This window comes from Trichomycterus rosablanca, chromosome 14, assembly GCF_030014385.1.
Source record: "Trichomycterus rosablanca isolate fTriRos1 chromosome 14, fTriRos1.hap1, whole genome shotgun sequence".
Lineage (NCBI taxonomy): Eukaryota > Metazoa > Chordata > Actinopteri > Siluriformes > Trichomycteridae > Trichomycterus > Trichomycterus rosablanca.
The window spans coordinates 12,812,445-12,826,610 of record NC_086001.1 but is presented as its reverse complement, the minus strand read 5'-3'; the positions used below and the strand labels follow the sequence as shown (position 1 = coordinate 12,826,610).

Here is a 14,166-nt window from a genome sequence, read left to right as displayed (position 1 = left end):
CCTCCGTGTGGTGCCACAGTAATGCCTACTGGCACAAGTGGTGAAGAAATACAGAGAGCACAGCATGTTTCACTGTGTTACAGCTTTTGGTAGGAGTCTGCTGCTATATGGCGTATGGGCGTATTAGGAAATTGGATTTTTTTTTTCCCTTTTCTTCCACTTTAGTGCATCCAATTTCTACCTGTCGATCATCCTCTCACTAATGCTGGTCCCTGCTCCTGATTGGGGAGGATGAGGCTGCTCCACGCCCCCTCCGACATGTGCACAGCAATCGAACATCTTATCACCTAAACTTGACAAGTGCAGTGTAGTGCAGAGGTCGTAATCACACTAGTCTGAGAGACAGTCCCCATCCAGCTTTAATCCTGCCCCTATCTGAACAACAGGCCAATCGTTGTTCATGTAGCCACTCAAGTCTCAGCCGGCAGGCAGAGCCGGGTTTCGATACGATGTATTCGAGATCTCAGCTCTGGTGAACAGCGTGTGTTTTTACCACTGCGCCACCTGAGCGGTCTGGATATTTTTTTAAACAGGTCTTCATGTTGGCTGGACATTTTAAACTAAATTGTGTGACATGACAATACAGGATTGTAATTGATGATCATACTAGACCTTACAGTTACTCTGGTGTGATTTATTTTTAAAGGTAACATGGTAGCTCCAAAGTCTGCTGTTAAAATGTATATACTTATAATTTACCATTTAAGCAAATTTAATCACTCTGATTGCTCATTTAATACTGCTTTTTTTTATATATATATATAATTTTTGAATAGATGAGAATTAACGTTTAGAAGTCTTATACATACAGAGTAGTTGAAAAATTAAACTAATCAAACCATGTCTTTATGGACCTTGGGGCACAGTCATATGGAAACATATTTTCCATAAATTAGTTTTATAATTCTTTACTTGATAATATGGAGGGGCGCCTACACACATAATGTACAGCGGGGGAAATAAGTATTCAACATTTTTCTCAGTAAATGTATTTCTAATGGGACTATTGACATGAAATTTTAACCAGATGTTGGTAACAACCCAAGTAATCCACACATATAAAGCAGTCAAAACAAATAAGTCCAAAAATTAAGTTATGTGTAATGAAGTGAAATGACACAGGGAAAAAGTATTGAACACATGACATTTCAGCAAGACAATGATCTCAAACACACAGCCAAGGAAACTCTCAAGTGGTCAATCACCCGACTTGAATCCAATTGAAAATCTATGGAAAGAACTGAAAATCAGAGTTCATAGAAGAGGCCCCCGGAACCTTCATGATCTGAAGACAGTTTGTGTGGAAGAATGGGCCAAAATCACACCTGAACAATGCATGCGACTAGTTTCTCCATACAGAAGGCGTCTTGAAGCTGTCATTACCAACAAAGGCTTTTCTACTAAATATTAAATACATTTCAGTAAGCGTGTTCAATACTTTTTCCCTGTGTCATTTCACTTTATTACACATAACTTAATTTTTGGGCTTATTTGTTTTGACTGCTTTATATGTGTGGATTACTTGGGTTGTTACCAACATCTGGTGAAAATTTCATGTCAATAGTCCCATCTGTATAAGGGTATATTTTTCACACTGACTAACTGCATCTTTATTATCACAACAGCTACCACTTTGGACGGGTGATGGCGGTTGTGCTTCCTCCAAGGCACCTGAAGCCAACTTCAGCTATTGGTAATGCTAACTTCTAAGGCTTACACCAATTGACACAAACATCTATCCAAGAGTAAAAGATTGAAACATCAGTAGTTAGTTGTCTGGAGGTGTACCAAAAGGAGTAGGTAACCTCCGACGAGTATGGTTATCTGGCAATTTATAAAATTTAGTTTAAAAAAGATGGCTGGCCAAGTCTTGAAGGAAATGTATTGCCTCTTACCCTACCAGACTGATAGCTGCCATATGACAATAGTCAGTCAATAAACAGGAATTCACAATCACTAAAATTAGGAGGGAAAACTGAGTAAAAATGAGGCTGCAGTTTTGGTTGGTGTATTAAATAAATAATACATAATGTGCCTGTTATAAAATTGGTGTTCTTTTGGGTTTACAATGTTAATCATTTTAGCCAAACCTAAGATTGTTTCTTGTAATGGATTTCATGAAATGTGCTTTTAGCCATGGGCTTTTAGAGTCTACTAATTTGACAAGACAAGGTTATTTTTCTAAGCTGAGTTTATATTTGTTGAGTGGAGAACTAATAAAAATTAAGACATAACAGTGATTTAGAGGGAGCGCTATGGACTGTAGTGCTATTTGTTCACATATTTTCAAAACTGTAGATCAGCATAGATGAAGATCTCCCAGAGAAGACCTACACCGATCAGCCATAACATTAAAACCACCTCCTTGTTTCTACACTCACTGTCCATGTTATCAGCTCCACTTATCATATAGAAGCATTTTGTAGTTCTACAATTACTGACTGTAGTCCATCTGTTTCTCTGCATGCTTTGTTAGCCTCCTTTCATTCTGTTCTTCAATGGTCAGGACTCTCCCAGGACCACCACAGAGTAGGTATTATTTAGGTGGTGGATGATTCTCAGCACTGCAGTGACACTGACATGGTGGTGGTGTGTTAGTGTGTGTTGTGCTGGTATGAGTGGATCAGACACAGCTGCTGGAGTTTTTAAATACCTTGTCCACTCACTGTCCACTCTATTAGAAACTCCTATCTAGTTGGTCTACCTTGTAGATGTAAAGTCCTAGACGATCGCTCATCTATTGCTTCTGTTTGAGTTGGTCATCTTCTAAACCTTCATCAGTGGTCACAGGAAGCTGCCCATGGGGCGCTGTTGGCTGGATATTTTTTGGTTGGTGGACTATTCTCAGTCCAGCAGTCACAGTGAGGTGTTTAAAAAGTCCATCAGCGCTGCTGTGTTTGATCCACTTGCACCAAAAACAACACACACTAACACACCACCACCATGTCAGTGTCACTGCAGTGCTGAGAATGATCCACCACCCAAATAATACCTGCTCTGTAGTGGTCCTGTGGGGGGTCCTGACCACTGAAGAACAGCATGAAAGCGGGCTAACAAAGCAAACATATTAGTAATTTACTCTTAAAGTAGTGTGGACAAGTAGTGTGCTCGGTTTTGTAACAAAAATGTGAATTACCACTTTATCCATCTTTAGCCATGTTTTTGGGTTGTAAGAGAAACCTGGAGTACGTCAAGGAAGCTCACACAGACATGAAAAGGACATGCCACTGTCCAAACAGACAGTAACCATAGGTGTGAATTGAAATTGTTTTTTTAAAAGCTTTGCAGCATTAACACTACCTATTTGCACCACTATGCCAACAATTTAGTAACATATATTTTTTTTCAACACCGAGTAGGTCTTGTACTATGGCAGGATTCTATATGTTTCATACTTAGACTTACTATATTGTAGTGTTGGCTGTGTAAAGTAATTTATTTATAAACTCTAAGTCACAATCTTTTAACAGAACACAGTGATCTAACTAGTTGATCTCTATAAGCCTTAATTTATGTTTGTTCCCTTAAATACAGTACAAGGCTATAAAATCTCAGAGCTGAGAGAGACAGAAGAAGATTGAGTGTTTACATGTAGCGAATAATTAGTCTTTGTGAAACTCATTCTTTCATATTGACTTTAAACATCTAGGACATAACACTCTGTCCTAAGTCACTGAAATAACAATGCTCATTACAGTAGGAACAGTTCAGTGGCAAATCCAACCTATCTCCTTATTGCTGTTAGTATTGTCAGCTTTACATAGAACGATGGACGCAAAATACTGAATAACTGAAGCATGAAATGAGAAAATGGTCTGCCAACCACATTAAGGTGCAGTTTTACTATTGCTGACTTTTTTTTTTTCCAATAAAAGCCATAGCATTGTCATGGTCAAGCATATAAAAACTATAATTGTTTGGATTTTTAGCCATAAACCAACTGCTTAAATATAGTGTGATATGGTTATTGCTTATTACAATTTAATTAGTTTACAGTTACAATTTAATACTATGATGTTTTTTGGTAAGCATACTTATTAATGAGGCTGACAAGACAATGGTTGTCATGTGGTATGGTAAGGGCTGCAGAAAAGCCCATTAAAATTTATTAACTTTTATTATGCTGTCTACTATGACACTGAAAACTCAAATAGCACATACTGGAGTTTTACCTTGGGTTCTCATTACCTTGGGTCAATATCTCTCCTGTTTTTCTTTTTACATAAACCCATTTATTATTGTCATATCCTGTTTATTTTTGCCATAAACCTCACTTGGATTCATCAGTTAATAAGACTTTTATCCCAGTCATCTACTCTGGAATATTTGTATGTCTTAGCCCATGCCAACGGTTCACGGTTTTGCCATGTTTACTCTCATGAAAAGTGGTTTAGAGACTGTTACTTGTCTTTTGAGAGCATCACTGTAGTGTTCTTTTGACCATAGTTTTGCTGATTGGAGTTGCTCGTTCCCTATTGAGCACATTCTGTATCTGTGAAGACGTTTCTATTCTGTGTCTCTGTGGGAAAAAAGCTTTATTTATTAATATTCTTGCCCGATCTGTCATTATAAACCTGAAATTTAGCCATAATTGAAACAAAGTAAGCCCATCTCTGTTTAAAGTCATTAGTACTATTTGACTTCTGACTCATTTACTTAATCCTTTTAGTAATTTTGGTTGTGGATTTTAAAACTGTAATACATACACTTATATTTTTAATAGATTTCAGTAATTTTAGACTAGTTCTTAGGATAAATACGTCTACCGTTATCACTTTCTCCAGAAAATATAATCATTATAATATAATATCATCATCATCATCATAAGTCATTTACTCTTAAAGTAGTGTGGACAAGTAGTGTGCTCGATTTTCTAACAAAAATTTGAATGACCACTTTATCCATCTACAGCCTGACAATCCTGGAGTACCTCAAGGAAACTCACACAGACATGAAAAGGACATTAGTACTATTTGACTTTTGACTCATTCACTTAATCCTGATGCCAAATATACCACTGTCACAATGCTATTATTGAATGTTCTCCTAAAAACCTGAATTGTCACCACACTTAGAATATGTAAACAATGATTGCAAATGTATTTAACAAACATAAATGAGCTTCTGATAAGTATATCAAATCTAAGTGTTATCAAAGAATGTGCTTTAACAGAAGGATAAGACTCAAGGATTTCTGACTGATTTGTTTAAATGTACCTACTTGATTTTTAATAGTAAAACATTCTGAAATCCATGAAACCTGTTTAAAGATTTAAACTTTTCATCTGAATGATCTATAACAAATATAGATAATATAGATATGATTTTCACTTGTGATCTCAGACTCAGAAAAAAATACAATATGTTAGTCCATGAGTCCACAAGTATATTGTACTAGAAGGTGCTAAGGTAAAACCATAGTGCATTGATGATCGGGCATATAGCCAGCACATTTACCATAAGGTTTAAAACAGTTAAAACATTTTAATGTATAATCAAAAGTATAAAACATTGTTTATCTTAATTCAAACACAATGGTTTCACTGCTGAACTTATTGGAGTTAGTACAATGTATCATACTACAACCACAATAATATCCTGGCAGTATTATAATTGAATATATTCTTAATATTACTATGTTTTAATTAGGTGTTTTATTACTTTTTATTTTGATATTTTTTCAAAAACACATTTGTTTATCTAAGCAAATTTGGGCTTTTAAATATTATTAAGCATACTTATTATGACAGTCATTTAGGCCAGTATTTTCTGAGTATTGGCTAACACCAGTACTCATACACTTAAAGTAACTAAACCAACAGTTTTTTAGGGTAGAGTGCCTTAATATAATTAGAGTCCATGCAGATAATGTGTTGTCAATCAACATTAAATCCTAACTGCATAAAACATCATTGGATCTGATTTAATGTTGAACTAGCATTTAGGCCAGTAAGAGCCCCGATATGATATATCACGATATACATAAAAGTATTACTGTATAATTATCAGGTCCAGGAGTATGACAACTTAAGTAAAGATTAACATGAACTTATTAACAGGTGTACTTGCAATTTGAGTTTGGTTAGCATAGTTAACATAATGCAACAAAGTAAATTAGTAGTAGTGTTAGAATAGGTGACCATAGTGTTATATTAATAAAGAGAATCATTCTCCATATTAAAAGCATGAACGTGTTGTGCTTCAACATTTAATTACCAGTAAGATCTTCTTTGAACTAGCACAGTTCAGTTCATTAAAGATCAAAAAACATGTGATCAGTAAAACCACTGTGGCACCTTGGTCAAATATGTGATAAACAAATATTTGTGTTTTTTAGGCATCAATACAAAGTTTTATGATACACTTACCATGGTTGTCATAATAAAACATATCACTACTATGGTTTTATTATAGAGTAAGATATACCTGCTAGAGCAATGACAGTTTAAAAACAACAAAATACAACAGACGTGAAGAAGTTGTATTATTATTACAGAATCTGTGGCATTATGTTGTGGTGAGGGGCATGTGCAATACCAGTTCAGGATAACACTTGGAAAACGCTGTTTACACTTAGTCATTGTTTACATTTAGCATGTAAGCATTTCTGCACTTTATAGAATGTATAAATATATACATTATATATGTACATATTTATTCAATTTCATTATTCTCCCATTTTCATCCTTCTTTCCTCCTCTCTTTCTATACACATATATAAACTACAGTATGTCTTATATATACAGTATATATATATATATATAGCATAACATTTCAAATATTTACTGCTTATGTATATCTGTTGTGTTTGTGTGTGTATATATATATATAGCCTAATACTTCACATTTTTATTGTTTATATATATCTGTTGTGTTTGTGTATATATATATATATATATATATATATATATATATATATTAGGGCTGTCAAACGATTAAAATTTTTAATCGCGATTAATCTCAGAATTTCATATAGTTAATCGCGATTAATCGCATTAAAAAAAATCTGTGTAAATGTTATAGAAAACAAGGATTTTTAAGTGAAATGTTACAATTAAAATGGTGAACACATTTTATGCTAAATGTACTTATGTTAAAAACTGCTGGGACAAGAGAAAACTGTAAGGGAGTTTTATTCACTCACATACTAGGCAGTAATACTATCCAATGGTTTGATGGACGTTTCTACACGAAGTGAGTGTGTTTTGACCCTTTGGGGCTTCCATAGTTCATGGACAACGTGCTTGACTCAGCTGTCCGGTATTCTTTACCGTAACAGAATAAGTTAATAAAGTGTTCTGCTCCCGACAACTTGTGAATATAGCGTGTATTTATTTCTTTATTATGCAAGTGCAGATGCTACGACGCTCTTTTACATTATGTTAACAAACCGCAAATGAAAAACGGTGACATGTCCGACATTAAAACGTTTGTTTTACCAGTCAAGTCTCAACATGAACTAGAATTTGCGTTAATGGCACTATTTATCTTAATCGCGTTAAATTGAGATTGCGTTAATGCGTTATTATCGCGTTAACTTCGACAGCCCTAATATATATATATATATATATAAAGCCCGATTCTGATTCTGATTCTGATATATATATATATATATATATATATATATATATATATATATATATATATATATATATGTATATACAGTGTATCACAAAAGTGAGTACACTCCTCACATTTCTGCAAATATTTCATTATATCTTTTCATGGGACAACACTATAGACATGAAACTTGGATATAACTTAGAGTAGTCAGTGTACAACTTGTATAGCAGTGTAGATTTACTGTCTTCTGAAAATAACTCAACACACAGCCATTAATGTCTAAATAGCTGGCAACATAAGTGAGTACACCCCACAGTGAACATGTCCAAATTGTGCCCAAATGTGTCGTTGTCCCTCCCTGGTGTCATGTGTCAAGGTCCCAGGTGTAAATGGGGAGCAGGGCTGTTAAATTTGGTGTTTTGGGTACAATTCTCTCATACTGGCCACTGGATATTCAACATGGCACCTCATGGCAAATAACTCTCTGAGGATGTGAGAAATAGAATTGTTGCTCTCCACAAAGATGGCCTGGGCTATAAGAAGATTGCTAACACCCTGAAACTGAGCTACAGCATGGTGGCCAAGGTCATACAGCGGTTTTCCAGGACAGGTTCCACTCGGAACAGGCTTCGCCAGGGTCGACCAAAGAAGTTGAGTCCACGTGTTCGGCGTCATATCCAGAGGTTGGCTTTAAAAAATAGACACATGAGTGCTGCCAGCATTGCTGCAGAGGTTGAAGACGTGGGAGGTCAGCCTGTCAGTGCTCAGACCATACGCCGCACACTGCATCAACTCGGTCTGCATGGTCATCATCCCAGAAGGAAGCTGACGCACAAGAAAGCCCGCAAACAGTTTGCTGAAGACAAGCAGTCCAAGAACATGGATTACTGGAATGCCCTGTGGTCTGACGAGACCAAGATAAACTTGTTTGGCTCAGATGGTGTCCAGCATGTGTGGCGGCGCCCTGGTGAGAAGTACCAAGACAACTGTATCTTGCCTACAGTCAAGCATGGTGGTGGTAGCATCATGGTCTTGGGCTGCATGAGTGTTGCTGGCACTGGGGAGCTGCAGTTCATTGAGGGAAACATGAATTCCAACATGTACTGTGACATTCTGAAACAGAGCATGATCCCCTCCCTTCGAAAACTGGGCCTCATGGCAGTTTTCCAACAGGATAACGACCCCAAACACAACCTCCAAGATGACAACTGCCTTGCTGAGGAAGCTGAAGGTAAAGGTGATGGACTAAACCCAATTGAGCACCTGTGGCGCATCCTCAAGTGGAAGGTGGAGGAGTTCAAGGTGTCTAACATCCACCAGCTCCGTGATGTCATCATGGAGGAGTGGAAGAGAATTCCAGTAGCAACCTGTGCAGCTCTGGTGAATTCCATGCCCAGGAGGGTTAAGGCAGTGCTGGATAATAATGGTGGTCACACAAAATATTGACACTTTGGGCACAATTTGGACATGTTCACTGTGGGGTGTACTCACTTATGTTGCCAGCCATTTAGACATTAATGGCTGTGTGTTGAGTTATTTTCAGAAGACAGTAAATCTACACTGCTATACAAGTTGTACACTGACTACTCTAAGTTATATCCAAGTTTTATTTCTATAGTGTTGTCCCATGAAAAGATATAATAAAATATTTGCAGAAATGTGAGGGGTGTACTCACTTTTGTGATACACTGTATATACAGGGGTTGGACATAATAACTGAAACACCTGTCATTTTAGTGTGGTAGGTTTCATGGCTAAATTGGACCAGTCTGGTGGCCAATCTTCATTAATTGCACATTGCACCAGTAAGAGCAGAGTGTGAAGGTTCAATTAGCAGGGTAAGAGCACAGTTTTGCTCAAAATATTGCAATGCACACAACATTATGGGTGACATACCAGAGTTCAAAAGAGGACAAATTGTTGGTGCACGTCTTGCTGGCGCATCTGTGACCAAGACAGCAAGAGCCACGGTATCCAGGGTAATGTCAGCATACCACCAAGAAGGACAAACCACATCCAACAGGATTAACTGTGGACGCAAGAGGAAGCTGTCTGAAAGGGATGTTCGGGTGCTAACCCGGATTGTATCCAAAAAACATAAAACCACGGCTGCCCAAATCACGGCAGAATTAAATGTGCACCTCAACTCTCCTGTTTCCACCAGAACTGTCCGTCGGGAGCTCCACAGGGTCAATATACATGGCCAGGCTGCTATAGCCAAACCTTTGGTCACTCGAGCCAATGCCAAACGTCGGTTTCAATGGTGAAAGGAGCGCAAATCTTGGGCTGTGGACAATGTGAAACATGTATTGTTCTCTGATGAGTCCACCTTTACTGTTTTCCCCACATCCGGGAGAGTTACGGTGTGGAGAAGCCCCAAAGAAGCGTACCACCCAGACTGTTGCATGCCCAGAGTGAAGCATGGGGGTGGATCAGTGATGGTTTGGGCTGCCATATCATGGCATTCCCTTGGCCCAATACTTGTGCTAGATGGGCGCGTCACTGCCAAGGACTACCGAACCATTCTGGAGGACCATGTGCATCCAATGGCAGTGCCGTGTATCAGGATGACAATGCACCAATACACACAACAAGACTGGTGAAAGATTGGTTTGATGAACATGAAAGTGAAGTTGAACATCTCCCATGGCCTGCACAGTCACCAGATCTAAATATTATTGAGCCACTTTGGGGTGTTTTGGAGAAACGAGTCAGGAAACGTTTTCCTCCACCAGCATCACGTAGTGACCTGGCCACTATCCTGCAAGAAGAATGGCCTAAAATCCCTCTGACCACTGTGCAGGACTTGTATATGTCATTTCCAAGACGAATTGACGCTGTATTGGCCGCAAAAGGAGGCCCTACACCATACTAATAAATTATTGTGGTCTAAAACCAGGTGTTTCAGTTATTTTGTCCAACCCCTGTATATATACAGTGTATCACAAAAGTGAGTACACCCCTCACATTTCTGCAAATATTTAAGTACATCTTTTCATGGGACAACACTGACAAAATGACACTTTGACACAATGAAAAGTAGTCTGTGTGCAGCTTATATAACAGTGTAAATTTATTCTTCCCTCAAAATAACTCAATATACAGCCATTAATGTCTAAACCACCGGCAACAAAAGTGAGTACACCCCTAAGAGACTACACCCCTAAATGTCCAAATTGAGCACTGCTTGTCATTTTCCCTCCAAAATGTCATGTGATTTGTTAGTGTTACTAGGTCTCAGGTGTGCATAGGGAGCAGGTGTGTTCAATTTAGTAGTACAGCTCTCACACTCTCTCATACTGGTCACTGAAAGTTCCAACATGGCACCTCATGGCAAAGAACTCTCTGAGGATCTTAAAAGACGAATTGTTGCGCTACATGAAGATGGCCAAGGCTACAAGAAGATTGCCAACACCCTGAAACTGAGCTGCAGCACAGTGGCCAAGATCATCCAGCGTTTTAAAAGAGCAGGGTCCACTCAGAACAGACCTCGCGTTGGTCGTCCAAAGAAGCTGAGTGCACGTGCTCAGCGTCACATCCAACTGCTGTCTTTGAAAGATAGGCGCAGGAGTGCTGTCAGCATTGCTGCAGAGATTGAAAAGGTGGGGGGTCAGCCTGTCAGTGCTCAGACCATACGCCGCACACTACATCAAATTGGTCTGCAGGGCTGTCACCCCAGAAGGAAGCCTCTTCTGAAGTCTCTATACAAGAAAGCCCGCAAACAGTTTGCTGAAGACATGTCAACAAAGGACATGGATTACTGGAACCATGTCCTATGGTCTGATGAGACCAAGATTAATTTGTTTGGTTCAGATGGTCTCAAGCATGTGTGGCGGCAATCAGGTGAGGAGTACAAAGATAAGTGTGTCATGCCTACAGTCAAGCATGGTGGTGGGAATGCCATGGTCTGGGGCTGCATGGGTGCAGCAGGTGTTGGGGAGTTACATTTCATTGAGGGACACATGAACTCCAATATGTACTGTGAAATACTGAAGCAGAGCATGATCCCCTCCCTCCGGAAACTGGGTCGCAGGGCAGTGTTCCAGCATGATAATGACCCCAAACACACCTCTAAGACGACCACTGCTTTATTGAAGAGGCTGAGGGTAAAGGTGATGGACTGGCCAAGCATGTCTCCAGACCTAAACCCAATAGAACATCTTTGGGGCATCCTCAAGCGGAAGGTGGAGGAGCGCAAAGTCTCGAATATCCGCCAGCTCCGTGATGTCGTCATGGAGGAGTGGAAAAGCATTCCAGTGGCAACCTGTGAAGCTCTGGTAAACTCCATGCCCAGGAGAGTTAAGGCAGTTCTGGGAAATAATGGTGGCCACACAAAATATTGACACTTCAGGAACTTTCACTAAGGGGTGTACTCACTTTTGTTGCCAGTGGTTTAGACATTAATGGCTGTATATTGAGTTATTTTGAGGGAAGAATAAATTTACACTGTTATATAAGCTGCACACAGACTACTTTTCATTGTGTCAAAGTGTCATTTTGTCAGTGTTGTCCCATGAAAAGATATACTTAAATATCTGCAGAAATGTGAGGGGTGTACTCACTTTTGTGATACACTGTATATATATATATATATATATATATATATATATATATATATATATATATATAGCATAACACTTAAAATATTTAGTTTATATATATCTGTTGTGTTTGTATATATATATATATATATATATATATATATATATATCATAATACTTCAAATATTTACTGTTTATGTATATACAGTCACATATATAACTCTAGTCATCTAAAATTAGTGTACATTATGTATTTACACTTACATTCTTGTAACGTTTAGTAAACCTTGAAAAGTTCTGCTGTGCACCTCAGTGAAGGGCAAATGTACCAGTCTTCTGCAAACATAAATAATACACCACATGGTTACTGCCTATGTAAAACTAATAACACGTGTCTTTACCTTATTATTCTTTAATTATTAAAACTAAAAGGTCGTGTATTAAAAATACGTACATGCTGTATATGGAGAACAAAGTCCGGTAGTTTTTCTCGGTGTGCCCTGTACATCTGACTGTACCCTCGGTGCATTGGCAGATCGGTGGGCAGGAAAAAGTCCTGGTTTGGCAGAGTCGCGTCCAGGCGATCAGAACTAAATAAAGTGTGCGCATCGACACCATAATCCTCATCAAAACGCTCCTTTAACACATAGAACTACTTTATTTATTTATATGTTTCATGTATTTGCCCTCGGATCTACAGCGCAGTGTTCAGCAGCCGTCCACATGTGTTGCCAGATTTATCCTGAATAACCCGTCGGAGCGAGCAGTCCTTCCTCCCACCTGTAGATACCATGTAACGGAGCGTCAGCTTGGCACAGCTACGTCACTACTTGGTGTATGCACAACCCGTTTATTTACTGGGTTATCTCTTCAGCAGGTCAGCATGCTTTGCCCTGTTTTCCCGCATTGAAAACTGGTTAAAGCTGCATGTTGACATGCTTAATCATTATTGCTAGTAATTACACTTTTATTAGGCACACTTACCCGGTATTTACATTTACATGGTACACATACAGATAAGTGTAGCCCATCTGTTGCTGTGTCCATTCACTAATGAAAACATGTGAGACCGTTTCTTCAATGAAAATCTGTTTAGATCTTTTAGATGCCTGTGATGTTTCCTCTTCAGCTTACCTCACTGATTTTTATGGGGTTCAGATCAGAGGACTGGGATGGCCATGGCCTTAATTCTGTAGTCAGTAAATTATGACCAGTTTAAGCCTCCGGTGCTTTGGTAGTCAGGTTTTGGTTGAAGATATACGGCATACTTTTCTTAGCCATTTTTGTGACTGTAATTAGGCCTCACAGTTACAGTATATTATACATGTAAATATTATAAATATAAATATACAAACATTGTTACAATTATTCCCCAGAAAGAAACTGTACTTTCCCCCCAATTTTCCTTCCAATCTAGTCTTTATCCAAGTACCCAATTGCATTACGATTCCTCTCTAATGATGTTGATTTCCACCCTGACTGAGGAGAGCCATGACTAACACACGTCCCTTCGACACGTGTGCAGTAGCCGACAGCATCTTTTTACCTTCACGAGGCGATTTCATATGTGGATCAGCATTGTGTAGTTATGAGGAATCCTCTCTGGCACTCCCCTTGAACAACAGCCAATCATTGTTTTTTTTTCCATCAACCGCTTTGTCCTGGTCAGAGTTGCAGTGGATCTGGTGTCACTAAAAAATACTGGAAGCAAGGCAGGAATACAGGGTGGATAGGGTGACAATCCATCTTCTCCACAGACATAGCCAATCATCAGTCTTTTATATTCAGATGGCAGCATTTCTACTAAAACATCTTCACGTGTGGTTTTTAATAAGGTTTAATTCATACAACTAAACAGTTATTAAAAATTTAGGATTAAGGTAATATTTTGTACACTATAATGTATTACACTGATCAGCCATAACATTAAAACCACCTCCCTACAATTACTGACTGTAGTCCATCTGTTTCTCTACATACTTTTTTAACCTGCTTTCACCCTGTTCTTCAATGGTCAGGACCCCCACAGGACCACCACAGAGTAGGTATTATTTAGGTGGTG

The 14,166-nt window shown here is 38.5% G+C and overlaps 1 pseudogene; it reads right to left on the bottom strand.

Annotated features, from left to right (window-relative positions):
• LOC134327132 (lutropin-choriogonadotropic hormone receptor-like) overlaps positions 1–12,845 on the bottom strand; it is a 41,232-nt pseudogene extending 28,387 nt beyond the window's left edge.
• Positions 12,846–14,166: the final 1,321 nt, after the last annotated feature.